This window comes from Euprymna scolopes, chromosome 33, assembly GCF_053919585.1.
Source record: "Euprymna scolopes isolate OS-2025 chromosome 33, ASM5391958v1, whole genome shotgun sequence".
In the NCBI taxonomy this organism is placed as follows: Eukaryota; Metazoa; Mollusca; class Cephalopoda; order Sepiida; family Sepiolidae; genus Euprymna; species Euprymna scolopes.
The window spans coordinates 79,770,284-79,784,496 of record NC_136514.1 but is presented as its reverse complement, the minus strand read 5'-3'; the positions used below and the strand labels follow the sequence as shown (position 1 = coordinate 79,784,496).

Sequence of the window (14,213 nt, the reverse complement as noted above, 5' to 3'; positions counted from 1 at the left end):
GCCAACCAAGCAGCGAACCCCAAGAATACTGCATAGCTTTCCTTTCCATTTCTCGGCTTTAACCAGCCTGTTTAAATGTTAAAACTTTCAACAACAACAAAAAAAAACTAATCCATTACATAGATGCGAACGTGAAACCCGGAGGTTACCATGCGGCCTTGATATCCATTACTCCATGACAATGTCATCAAAATATGTTTTTTTTTCTATTTAAATTAATTCAAGAAAGAATGCTAGACATGCATGCTTGGTTGCTGAAGTTGGTTAAAAAGGAACGATTTTTTGCGACCCTCCCTTGTTTTAAATGATCATATCTATACGAAATAATTGACCGTTTTTTTTCTAATTTTTACATATTATTTGACCGGGACATCGCTCTTTCAGATGGTACCAGTTTCAGCCCAGTTCAATGCCGCTGAGAAAAGTTTTTGGCAGACATACAAACATACATACACATAAGCAGGTTGCCCAGATGTTTAGATGGTGTAGTAAAGAGCCCCGGTGGGATGAGGGGTAAACAAAAATAGCGGGGGTGCCCGGTGTGTGTGTAGGTGGTGTAATACGGAACCCCAGGGAGGGGAGGGGGTAAAAAAGTGATAGTAGCAGGGTGGTGGAAATCAAAACAACAGTAAGCAGAGATGTTTTAAAAAAAAAAAAAAAGCAAAAAAAGTGGTAATAGACAGACAGGCTAGAACCCGTAACGTAAAGGAGGAAAAGAAAAAAAACCTGATGTCTTAGTTGATGTCTCCATGGCGTGACCGGAAGTCATGAACATCAGAACATCCGTAGTCAGTTGAAAAGGGGACGATGACTTGCTGAAATGGTGACGCAAAAAGCAACCCCCTCCTTGTACAAAACAACTGAGTTTAGGGTGAAGGAATTAATGTTTTGGGCCAATTTTTCAATATTTGCCGTCCAAAAAAAAGAGAGAAAGGAAGAAAGAAAAAGAGAAGGAAAGGAAGAAAAAAGAGAAAGGAAGGAAGAAAGGAAAAGAAAGAAAGGAAGGAAGAAATAAAAAAGAAAGTAAGGAAAAAAGAAAAAGAGAGAAAGAAAGGAAGAAAGAAAGAGTTGAACAACATGCAGAACAACAGATAACTTTATCTTCATCCCTCTGTCGCCTCTGTTGAAAGTTTTTTGCGAGACATACACACACACACACACACACACACACATACACCCATACAAACGCACCCACCCACATACACACATACAAACACACACACACACACAAACACACATTTTGCCCTTTATATATATACTAGCGAGGGGTACCCGGCGTTGCCCGGGTGTTTGGAGGTGTGTGTGGAAACTCCGGGGGTGGGGGTGGGGGTTAAGAAAAAAAAATGTTTTGGTAGGTAAGTATGAGGATCGTACCCGAACCGTTGAGACAAAGTTGTAAATTAAAGTGTGAAAAAAAAAAAGTGCAACGTTAACGATTGCCCCACCGCGAGATGCTAACGGAAACACGTTCAAATTTATTTAATTACTTGGATTTGGCAGGTGCCCGTTTTAATGACTTAATGAGGTCAAGTTTGACTGCGGGATAGTATTTCATTTACTGCGGGAACGCTTCCCGAGATGTTATAGGAAAAAGACTAACCCACATGCGGTGAGCGACAAATGTTGAATATTTATCTTCCCAAAGTCGAGCAAATTAAATAGACAGGCGAGCTTTGTTGTTAACTCTGAGATATTACGATAAAAAAGTTTTAAAAAGTTGTTAGGCGAGCGACCGCTTCTCTGAACAAAGCCTTTTGTAGACATACAAAATAAGCGAACACACATACAAACATTTTCGCTTTTATATTTATAGATATATAGACTAACATGGCCGTCCGGCATTGCCCGGGTGTTTGGAGATGTGTGTGGCGAAAAAAAAAAAAGTGGTAGTAGACAGGCTGGCACCCATACTACGAAGGAGAAAAAGAATGTGAAGAAAAAAAGCGTTACGTCTTTGTTGCACCAATTGCCAAACTGGAAGTGACGATTGCTTAAATTAAGGCTAGTTAATTGAAAAGAGGGGATGACTTTCGAAAATATCGGCGAAAAAAGCGACCCCTCCCTGTAGAAAAGTGCCCAGTTGAGGGTGAAAGAATTAATGTTTTTTAATTTATCGTCTGAAGGGTCGAGCTTCAAAATGATACCAATCTTGTGAAAATCCATCGCATCTGTCAAAAGTTTTAGGCAGACATACATACATACATACATACATTTAAACAGACAGGTGAGATTTATATTATAGGTGTCTATAAAAGTGAGAATGTGTGTGTGTGTGTGTGTGTGTATGAGGACACTTTTCAACCTATATACTCAACTGATTTTTGATCTAGAGATTTGAAATTTGGTATATAGCATTTTCAGACTTGTGGAAAATTTCTAAATGTAACAAAGTTAATAATATAAAATGTTTTTAATGTAACAAAGTTAATAATATAAAATGTTTTTAATGTAACAAAGTTAATAATATAAAATGTTTTTAATGTAACAAAGTTAATAATATAAAATGTTTTTAATGTAACAAAGTTAATAATATAAAATGTTTTTAATGTAACAAAATTAATAATATAAAATGTTTTTAATGTAACAAAGTTAATAATATAAAATGTTTTTAATGTAACAAAGTTAATAATATAAAATGTTTTTAATGTAACAAAGTTAATAATATAAAATGTTTTTCATGTAACAAAGTTAATAATATAAAATGTTTTTAATGTAACAAAGTTAATAATATAAAATGTTTTTAATGTAACAAAGTTAATAATATAAAATGTTTTTCATGTAACAAAGTTAATAATATAAAATGTTTTTCATGTAACAAAGTTAATAATATAAAATGTTTTTAATGTAACAAAGTTAATAATATAAAATGTGGTCTTTACGCAAGTATTAAGAGAAAACCAATGAACCCACAATATTTTCATTAGATGAAAACATTTAAAAAAGAAGTTCGGCAACTCTTTTTTTCTTAATTAAAAAATAAATGTTATGGTAAGGTTATTAAGAGGTTAGTCTTTAACCTTAAAAAAATACCAAGAATGAAACTCTTTAATGAAACAAAAATGAAAGTTTTAAAGATGTGGCAACTTTTTTTACTGTAATAAAGCTTATAATATTAATAACACCAGCATCTAGTTTTTAACTGTGATAGACATAGCGAGGACCTACCTCAGAAACGAGCGAGAATCTGTCTCGGCAACAGGCTGAAAGACAGAAAAAGAAAAAAAAACAGGCCAAAATGGCGGCAGTTGTCTTTTAAAGCCTCCGGTCACGCGTAGATCTCGAACAGTCTCGTGCGATATATGCAAATTGGGTGTGCCCGAAACATTATAAAAGGCGAGTTGCTGGGAGGAGTGGGAGAAGCATTTAAAACATGCAAATAGAGAACGTCGACGTGTATCTTGTGTTATGAACAACAAACTCTACTCGACTCAACTTGTGACTAGCATTTTAACCAAAAAGTTTTGTTGCTTTGCGTTAGGCAAAGACTTCTGATACATTAACATAGCAAAAAAATGAAAATGTGATGATAGTCGTAGAGGCATTGTAATTTTTATTAAACGAAAACTGCAATTTATTATTTACTAGCCTGAGTGCCCAGCGTTGCCCGGGTATTTGTAGGTGTGTGTTGAGCAAAAATAAATAAATAAAAATTGTAAAACAGCACCAGAATTTGTTCATTAACGCAGACAAAAGAGAGCTATGATGAGGTTGTAATCAAGGTGTAGCAATGACTGTAACAAAAGAATCAAACAATGGATGTTGATATATTTAGAGCTGGTTTGTGCATACGTTGCAGAGAGACTATGGGTTTGTGGCAGTCAATGAGTTTGTAGAATAGAAAGACAAGAGTCTCATTCTTAACAACTTATAAATTTTCTTCGTTAATATGACTTGTAAGAGAAAGGGTTGGGAAGAGTCTCATTCTTAACAACTTATTAATTTTCTTCGTTAATATGACTTGTAAGAGAAAGGGTTGGGAAGAGTTCCTATGTAGAGACGTTCGTGAATGATTAGATAGACCTGTTGAAAGAGAGAATTCATGGATATGTGGGAATACAAATTCCAAACCAACGGACACACAGACACAAAATGGTAATCCTAGGATAACTTGATTGTTGCCATTTAACTCTGATAACTGGAGAGTGACACGTCACTTTCTGTTTCTTATATTTCTCCTCTTTCGTGCTGAACCAGTCAATATGTAACGAAGAGCTGCCCTGGTTGACATGGCCACCCAACCAGCCCTCCTGACCTATCATCAGCCTCTCATAAATCGCAAGTAATGTTACTCCTTTCTCAATAAACTCTTATTTCTTCTATATTCATGTCATCACATGTATATTTATGTAAATAAGTCTACATTCCTTCACTATCACATATCGGTATGTTTCGTTTTCACTTATGACCTTTTGCTTCTCAATCACCTACCAGTCAATTCTTTACCTGTCCTTCACAGCTACATGCGAAAATTAGGAGGAGCATGCGTCTATGTATGGATGCAGATAAAAGATTAAAAGTCCTGTGGAAAAAGGAGAGGTCATGTGTGTACCGCATTGTAGTCCATGTGCAGAGATAGCCATGTTGGCTTGTTTGTATTCACATCTTATATATAACTAGCAGGGATACCCGGTGTTGCCCAGGTGTCACGAAGTGTGTGTGCTCTTAAATCAAAAAGAAACCGGGGGAGAGGGGTAAAAAAGTTTTGGTAAGTTGGTAGGATCGAACCCGAAGCCCTGAGGTGAAGTTGGAAAATAAAATGTGAAAAAAACATGACAGGTTAACCACTCAGTCAGCCAGAATGAATTACTGAAAGAAGTTTGAATTTATTTAAGCAAGAAGAGAATTGAAAGGTGCCCGCACTTAATGACGTCAAGTGGAAGTCGTAGAGTTAACATTTTGTGCAAGCGTTACGATGACGACGACGTAAGCAATAGCTATTCAGCAGTGAACATTTTTTGCGGGACAGTTTTTAATGAGGTCAATAACCCGGTTTGTTCATTTTTTACCTAACTTTGAGGAAAACCAGCTCCCCCGTTTATTAGGGGAGTGGCTCGTCTTGAAATGAAAGCAACTGTCTGATATGACGAGGGTAAGCCGACATTGACCAAACGTTACATCGCTTTCTAGAGACCACTGGCCGTGGGCCAGGATGTGAATCGAGTTTCGCTTTTTTTATACCGAAAAACGAAAGCAAACATGCGGCGATCCCAAAATGTCAGGTGCACGTTTTAATGACTTATGAGGTCAACTTTGACTGCGGGGTAGTATTTTATTTACTGCGGGAACGCTTTTTTTATTTTTATTTTCCCAAGATGTCAGGGGGGACCAGCTCCCCATAAAAAAGGGATTGTCCAAATTGAATAGCAATTGTCTGATATAAGGAAAATATTTCCAAATTGATCAAATCTGATTGCTTTCGGACATTTCTGGCGATCGCCGCCGGAAAAATACTGCCAGAATTAGTGTCGCTTTTATTATACGAAAAAGCCTAATCCACATGTGGCGAGCGAAAAATGTTGAATATTTATCTTTTTAAAATCGAGCAAATTAAATAGACAGGCGACCTCCGTGAAAAATGTGATATGTATGTATGTTAAAAAACTCATAGATATTATGATTTATATGTGATATAAAAAGTTTTAAGAAGTTGTGAGCCGATCGACCGCTTCTCGGAAAAAAGCCTTTTACAGACATACACAAAAAGCGAACATACATACATACACACATTTTCGCATTTATATTTATAGATAGAAGGCCTGGGTAGTTTGTGTTGCATCCCAAGAGAGCAGTTGGGAATTAGTCGATGCCACATGCAATTGTTGTCAGTCCAAGATCTGGCAAGAAAAAGAGAGAGAGTTGCCATATGTTTAATCTTTTATAAACTCAATCACGTGGTCAACTCACATGAGTGATGGTTTTGATTGGACAAGTTAGAAAGGAAGTTGACCGCTACAACCAATCAGCAACGATGTTTTAAAGCAAACATATTCAAAATCTTATACCACAATTATATGCATGCCCCTACTGCTACAAGCTTTTTTTTTATGAGGGTGAGAAAGCAGTTAGCAGACTCTAGTGTTTTTACAACTGTTCGGTTGACGATGGTTAGGAGGGCAATTGAAGACTTGACAACAGTTGCGACTTTGACAGAGTTAAAGGCAGATCGTGGTTTGAACCAGATTCAGAAACCTTGAACAGATCTAGATGCATTAAAAGTAACTGATGGACACACCACAACAGAATGTACATATGAACTTTAGCATTTAGAGGGTCAGGGGTGTCACACATGCGCCAGAGGCCAACGGATATATGCAGAATGTGTCAGTGTTATCTTGTGTTTTGTTTTATTTAATTTTTATATTTTTGAACACATGTGTACACTCCTGGCAATCGCCAATGTGTAAGAAACAATGACACGGCCAGAACCAGAACAAGAGAAGATGAAAGCAAAATCCATGGCACACAATAATGGGGCAACAAGTTGAGTAGGGGACAGGCAACAAGTTGATTGGGGGACAGGATTCAAGAAAAAATTAATGTTTTTTTTTAACTGCAAATTCTTAAATGAAAGTACAGTATTTTTTCAAAGAAACTTACATTTTTGTTTGGATTTTAAAAAAAGAAAACCGGCAGTAAACATTTTTTTTTTTTTTGTAAACAGAAGTTGTTTTTTTTATAAGAAAAGATGAATGATTTTTCACTGTAAATTGTGAAGTACAGAAAATTTTTTTTTTTTTTATTTTCAAGAAAATTTATAAATTATTTTTGTCAACAAATGTTTAAAAAAATAAACAGGAAAAAATACCCCCCCCCCCAAATTCTAACAAATAATTAAAAAATTACATCTTTTTTATACAAAAAGCAAACAAAAAATGCCGAGCTAAATCCGGTGATTGCCGGTTGAGCCTGAGCCATCATCGACGGAAAATCCCGAGGATCCGGGCCAAATTTTGCAAGAGTACCAATTATTTTTCTACCCTATCGCTTTCCATAATTTTTGGATATATTACTATTTGCGATATGATAATTACGTAGGTACCACTTGTTTTACTTAAAATTTAATATTTTTTAAGCACCGTCACCGTCTTAAATCGTAAGCGCGTTTGTTTCAACAATCTACGCAGTCGCAGTACAAGTTTTAGATTACTGCTTATTGCTTTTCCGATAAAATTATCTGGTCCGGAAACTTTATGTACACTAATATACGTATATATAAATTTAGATGATACCTTTTGAGCTTGGCCAAACGTCCACAGAAAGCAAGTAAATTAAGTCAAAGCAAAAAAAAAAAAAAAAATGGTTGTGGTAGCCGGTCGTTTTAATTGTGCGGGACGTTTTCTTGCTCGACACCGATTTGCTTGAATCTGATTGGTTGTTAAGAATTGTGTATTTAAACGGCGCAAATTTTCAACTTTTTTTCGCTTTCTTTCAAGGTAAGAAAATAATTGTTTGCTTTTATTTTATAAATTTATTTTATCAAATTTTCTTGGTTTTATTTGATTTAAAAGTTGTTTCTTGTTTTTTCATCATCGAGCCAAGAAATTCAATTCGAGAATCCGTTTAAAGTTCAAAATAACAACGCCGAAAACCGTTAAGCTTTAATTCTGATAACAACAAACAAAAAGTCAGTTATTTTGAACTTTTCATCTTTAAGACAGTTGCCATTGAAACGATATTAGGTTCCTATGCAGAATACTGACCGTTAACTATTCTGTACTTTCACCTCACAATTTTATAAACAAAAGATAAAAATTGAATTTAACTTCAAAATTCTACATAATACAAACAGTACAATCTCGTTTAACTAAGTGTGAAATTTGGCGCAGAGGGTGAAATTTTACAGGTTTTAAATTGACAGTTTAAAGGCATCAAGTCATTTTCTAAAATTTGGTACTTCTTCAGATAGTCAACAGTTCGATATTTTTTTTTTTTTTTTTTTTTAATTTTGTTTTAAGCAAAAACCAGAAATTCAGTATACAAAGTTAAGACGCTGGAAGTGGACTCTGTTTACCTAAATATGGAATGGGTTATGTTACAAAGATGGGGTCCGAAAATCGAAGCTCTTCGGAAAAGGTGGGTAACGTGGTACTGTCACCGGTGTCGAGGGAGAACCTAGCCTCTTTGAATAAAGTGCCGAGTTGTTAAGTTCAAACAATAGAAAAACGGAAAAGGTTTAATATACAGCAATGTTACCAAAGGCAAGATATAGGTATGGGCAAAAATGGGCGGACAACGATAGGGGGACCTAGTTTTGAAAGCCGATTTATCATATTTTATTTTATTTTTTTTTTTTTTGTAGGTTTCCGATTAGTTTTTGATTGTATTTGAAAGATCAAGGACTAAACTTAATTTCCAAAAGGGAAAAAAATATTGGGTTTGTATTACTGTACACAGATTCGAAAAAGTTGTCAAAAAACAAATATATAACAAATAAATGTTATCAAAGGCAAGATAAGTTACTTTTCTACCAAATTGGATATATTTTTTGTGTTTTTATTCAATGTAACATGTTTATCCAGCTCGAAAAGCATACAGTGTTTACCGATGTAATGGAAAATTCAAAATGGCGCCGATTCTCTCTTTAACACGGTAAGTTCGGGAAAAGGTGTTATAAATAATAAACTAGACAAAATACTGTTAGAAATTCGCTCAATATATGTTACCGTGACATAGGCTGACATATTCGGTGGTTTTTTAATAGTATTTTGTCTAGTTTATTATTTATAACATCTTTTCCCAAACTTACCGCGTTAAAGAGAGAGTCTGACGCCATTTTGAATTTTCCAATACATCGGTAAACAATGCATGTTTTTCGAGCTGAATAAACATGTTACATTGAATAAAAACACAAAAAATATATCCAGTTTGGTAGAAAAGTAACTTATCTTGCCTTTGATAACATTTATTTGTTATATATTTGTTTTTTGACAACTTTTTCGAATCTATGTGTACAGTAATACAAACCCTTGGATACTAGTGCAGAGAGTGATCCGGATGTAACTTCGCCACTGCTCGGCTGTCACCGAAACACTAGGTGTATCAGAATTTTTGTAGGAATTTTTGGCCCTCTTGCACTTTAAGTAAATAGAAAATAGGAAGATAAAAAAAGGAACAGCAGTCGTCTTACACCGGTTGAAAGAATGCCATTGATTGGATAGAGAAAGTATGACGTCATTTTATAAATAAAATCGATTGACAATATTAAACAGAATTTTTTTAAAATAGATGATTTTTATTGATGCAGGACTTTTTAAAACAATTTTTGGTACTTGTGCATTTAACGAACCAGACGTAACTCAGCATTTGCTCGGCTTTGTCCGACGCATGACGTCAACAACCGGATATAAACGAGCGTTGCCGATTAAGCAGACGAGAATTTCGCTATCAATTGGAAAAGTGTCACAACTCAAGAAACGCTTATTTGAAGAAGTTAAAAAAAATTTTGTTTTAAAAAGATAACTGACGAAATAATAATGAATATTACAAACCTTGCGGACCAGCTCCAGACCCCAGAGGCTGCACTAAACTTTTGCCAGCAACGGAAATTGTTGGCAGAAGAGAAAAGGTGTTTATTTACATTTTGGCCAGGATTGTGTACTTGCAAAGAGAACAAGCCTTTCCGACGGTTACGGTTGGAGGTGTAGAAGTGTAACATGTCGTCGATGGACCTCCATTAAGATTGGGACCTTCTTCTCAAAATCCCGACTAACCATCGCATGTATAATAAAAATAATATACTTATGGGCGTTCGAGATGGCATCTACAAAAAATCTCCATCACGAATGTGGGTTACGTTCTTACCACACAATTGTGGATTGGAAAATTTTCCTGCGTGATATATGCAGGGACTACTTTCTTAGGAATCCCCGGCAGATTGGAGGCCCAGGCCATACGGTAGAAATTGACGAGTCCGTTTTTAACCGCAGAAAACACAACGTCGGCAGACTTCTGACACCGGTCTGGGTCTTCGGTGGATACGACCCCCGCCGAAAAGGAGGGTTTCTTGGTCACTGTACCAAATAGGAACGCCGAAACTCTCCTTCCACTAATAAATAAAAAAATCCTTGTTTCTGGCGAAAAAAAATGTACAAATAATCTTTGTTCCTGCCCCCCCCCCCCCAATGCTTTTTATTGCCCTTTTTTAGGCTTTTTCCATTTATAAAGAGTTGCAAAAAAAAATATTAACTTTTACATAGACAATGTTTTTTTACGTTAAAAATTGAAAAAAAAACAGTTCAGACAAAAAAGTTTCCTATTATTTAACAAAAAAAACTTGTTTTCTATGTATTTATTTTGAAAACAGAAAACAATTTCAAACAATAATAATAATAAAAAACATAAATGAACGATAGGTTTTTGCTTTTTACTTATTTAATTTTTTTATGTTTCTACGTTTTACATTTTCATTGTACGGTTTTGTTGTAGCGTTGTTTTTATTTTATCACCAACGCTCGGTTTTCTCCGGCTGTTGACGTCATGCGCCGGACAAAGCCGAGCAAATGCTGAGTTACGTCTGGTTCGTTAAATGCACAAGTACCCAATTTTTTAATAGATGATTTTTAATCAATTAGAAATGATAAAAAGAAACGATATTGAAATTGACAATATTAGAAAACAAATTTTTTTTTTTTTTGATAATGATTGTTTTAGAAATAAATAAATACACCAATGATATATATAAATAAATAAAAAAAGATCTATGAGATAAATACGAAGAAAGTGAAAAAACTTTTTTGCGCATTTCAGGGAGTAACCATTAAAAGAAAACTGTTTACGCAGGGTCCACGTATCCCAGGAAGTACTTTTTTTTTTATTTAGTACTAGCGGGAGTACCCGGCGTTGCCCGAGTGTTTGTTTCCGGGACGGGGGGGAGTTTTAAAAAATGTTATGGTAGGAAGGATCAAACCCGGAGTCATGAGTAAAAGTAGGAAAATAAAGTGTGAAAAAAAACCAAAAAAAACATCTGCAACATTAACAGTTCGGCCACCAAGAAAAGTCCATTCCAGTTGTTTAGGGGAAAAAAAAAAAAAAAAAAAAAAAAGACTACGGTAGGTCGGTGCGAACGTGAAAATATAATGTGAATTGTCCAGCACGCTAACCACTACGCCACAGAGCACTGCAGCTTAGTTTAGTGATTTTAAATAACTTCACATGAAAGAACTACGAAGCCAAATCGGTGTTCTCTTCTCAACTGTTCCTTGTGAACGATCCCCAAATGGTGTTAAGTGGTGGCAGGGGGAGGAGGAATTTATTAGAGAGAAAATATTTTACCACTTCCATTGATCTTAACCGATTTTGGCCGTGACTTCTCAGCAGAAAAAGTATAGAAATCTAAGATTATCGAGGAATTTGAGAAATAATAAGCCTATAACACACCTCAGATATTGTTCTGCCGTTTGTGCATTGCATGAAATATCTTGATTTTTAATCCTATTAATGTCAAAATCAGACGGGGGGGGAAAAATGAGTTAATTTTATTTAAATAGAGATAAAACAGATTTTTTTACCAACCAAACAAAGATAATTAGAACTGATATTGTTCTCTGATACATATTATTATATGCGGAAATATTCTTTTCCAATTCCTTTTCAACAATTTCAATTTTTAAATTTTATCAATATTTCATAGTAATGACGTCAATATTTCTCTATCCAATCAAATTGCATTCTTTCAACCGGTGTCAAACGACTACTGTTCCTTTTTTATCTTCCTAATTTCCATTTACTTAAAGTGCAAGAGGGCCGAATTTTTGACACCCCTAACACGAAACTGCGAATAAAATATAAGAAACTCGTAATTTCTCATGTAAAAGTGGGTTGTTTATTTTCTTTATGGATTATACTTCCAAAATAAACTATTAAAGTTGTATAAAAAATAATAGAAATATTATTTTTTCATTAAAAAAAAACAGTAATGAAATTAATTGAATTTTACGAGTTCAGTATTTTTCAATTTTTAAACTTTAAACATTTATCAAAATTTTTCTATTGATTCTATTTTTACGATATTTTCAGGGTCAATGTGAAATGTTATGCTCTTTCCAATAAACCGAATATAATATTTTAAACAAACGTTTTTTTTAAATTCATGCCCCACCCCTATTTTGAAATGTCTATTAAAAAGTAAATAATTTACTCACCAAAGTTTTATATATCACAAATTGAAGATAAAAGATCAATAAATAATATATTCAAATTTAAAACAAAAAAAGTCTGAAGGTTAAAAACCCTTTTTTTTTTTCTTTTTTTTTCTTTCTTTTTTTTAAATCACATTGTTTTTTTTTTTCTTTTTTTTAAGTGAAACCTTGGTCCTTTCTCCTTTAATTGAAAAAAAATTAGTTTGAATTACATTTTTCGAGTAGTTATAAGCTTGGAAAGACAGGGGGTCGAATTATTCAATATTTTTCACGAAGGGTCTGACACACCTACCGAAACACTGACGTCAACAGCCGGAGTAAGCCGAGCATCGCTGAGGAAATTAAGCCGAGCGTCGCATAGCATTAAAAGAAAAGGAAAACTTACCTTGGAACTTTGAAGTTTTATCTCTATATAAATAAAATGAACTCATTTTTTCCTGTCGGATTTTGACCTTAATAGGATTAAAAATCAAGATATTTCATGCAAATATAATATGCACAAACGGCAGAACAATATCTGAGGTGTGTTATAGGCTTATTTCTCAAATTCCTCGATAATCTTAGATTTCTATACTTTTTCTGCTGAGAAGTCACGGCCAAAATCGGTTAAGATCAATGGAAGTGGTAAAATATTTTCTCTCTAATAAATTCCTCCTCCCCCTGCCACCACTTAACACCGTTTGGGGATCGTTCACAAGGAACAGTTGAGGAGAGAACACCGGTTTGGCTTCGTAGTTCTTTCATGTGAAGTTATTTAAAATCACTAAACTAAGCTGCAGTGCTCTGTGGCGTAGTGGTTAGCGTGCTGGACAATTCACATTATATTTTCACGTTCGCGCCGACCTACCGTAGTCTTTTTTTTTTTTTTTTTTTTTTTCCTAAACAACTGGAATGGACTTTTCTTGGTGGCCGAACTGTTAACGTTGCAGATGTTTGTTTTTTTTTTTTTTTTTTCACACTTTATTTTCCTACTTTTACTCATGACTCCGGGTTTGATCCTTCCTACTTACCTACCATAACATTTTTTAAAACTCCCCCCCCCCCCCATCCCGGAAACAAACACTCGGGCAACGCCAGGTACCCCCGCTAGTTAGCGATAAAGGAAAATGGTATAACATTTTTTTTTTTTTTTTTTTTTTTTTTTTTTTTTTTTTTTTTTATGGAAAAATAATTTTAAACATTTGTTAGTTCAATAAAAGATTCACTGGTAATACAATACTTTCAAAGATTTTTTTTTTCTTTTTTTGTTACAAGAAAAATAGAAACAAAACTTTTGGGGAAGGGGGGGGCTGTGGTTCACCGTCAAATGGCGATACCCCTCTCCCCCTATTTTGTTGTATGCCTTCCAACAGTCTGATACGACCGTGGTCCCCGGCAGAATATATTGTTTTATTAAGGGAAGGAGGGTTTCTGCATTCCGGTTTGGTACACTCGCCAAGAAACCCCCCTTTTCGGCGGGGTCGTATCCACCTAAGACCCAGACTGGTGAGATTAGTCGGTCTACGTTATGTTTTCGGCGATTGAATACTGCCTTGTCTATTTCCACTGTATGGCCCGGGCCTCCTATCTGCCAGGGATTTCTGTGAAAATATTCTCCATAGATGTCTCTCAGGAAATTTTTCCAATTGGCGATGGTGTGTGATGACCTTAAACCGCATTCGTGTTGGAGATCTTTTTTCGTGGCTCGCTGGTAGGCCCACAGGTAAATGATTTTGATAATTGTTGCTATTGTAAGCCTGGATTTGGCGAAAAATGTGCCAGTCCTTAGTGAATTATACGTTCGGAAATTGCTAGCCTGACATCTCCAGGCATAGCCATCGCTGACTTTTGCTCTTCTCATAAGCTGACAGCTGTGTCCGCATGACGAACACGTTTTCGACCTTGCTAGTAATTTTTTTTTGTTGGCAAAAATCCAGTACTCCGGCTGGGGTTTTGAGTTGGGCACATAGATGTGAAATTCATCTTTTTTTTCTTCCTGCCCTGAATTTAATAATTTATGTGTCTTTTCCTTTAATGTAGGAACTGGTGTGTTTTTGTATTTTTGTTTTTTTTTACTTTTTTTTTTCTTTTCTTCCT

The 14,213-nt window shown here is 35.0% G+C and overlaps 1 protein-coding gene across 1 annotated transcript in view; it reads left to right on the top strand.

The window, feature by feature from the left end:
* The first annotated feature begins 7,093 nt into the window (after positions 1-7,093).
* Positions 7,094-14,213, top strand: part of LOC145258319 (kinetochore protein Spc24-like) — a 48,476-nt gene continuing 41,356 nt past the window's right edge. The window contains exon 1 of the mRNA XM_080116400.1: positions 7,094-7,433. The gene's annotated coding sequence lies outside the window, so the exon portion shown is untranslated. The remainder of the gene's footprint in view (positions 7,434-14,213) is intronic.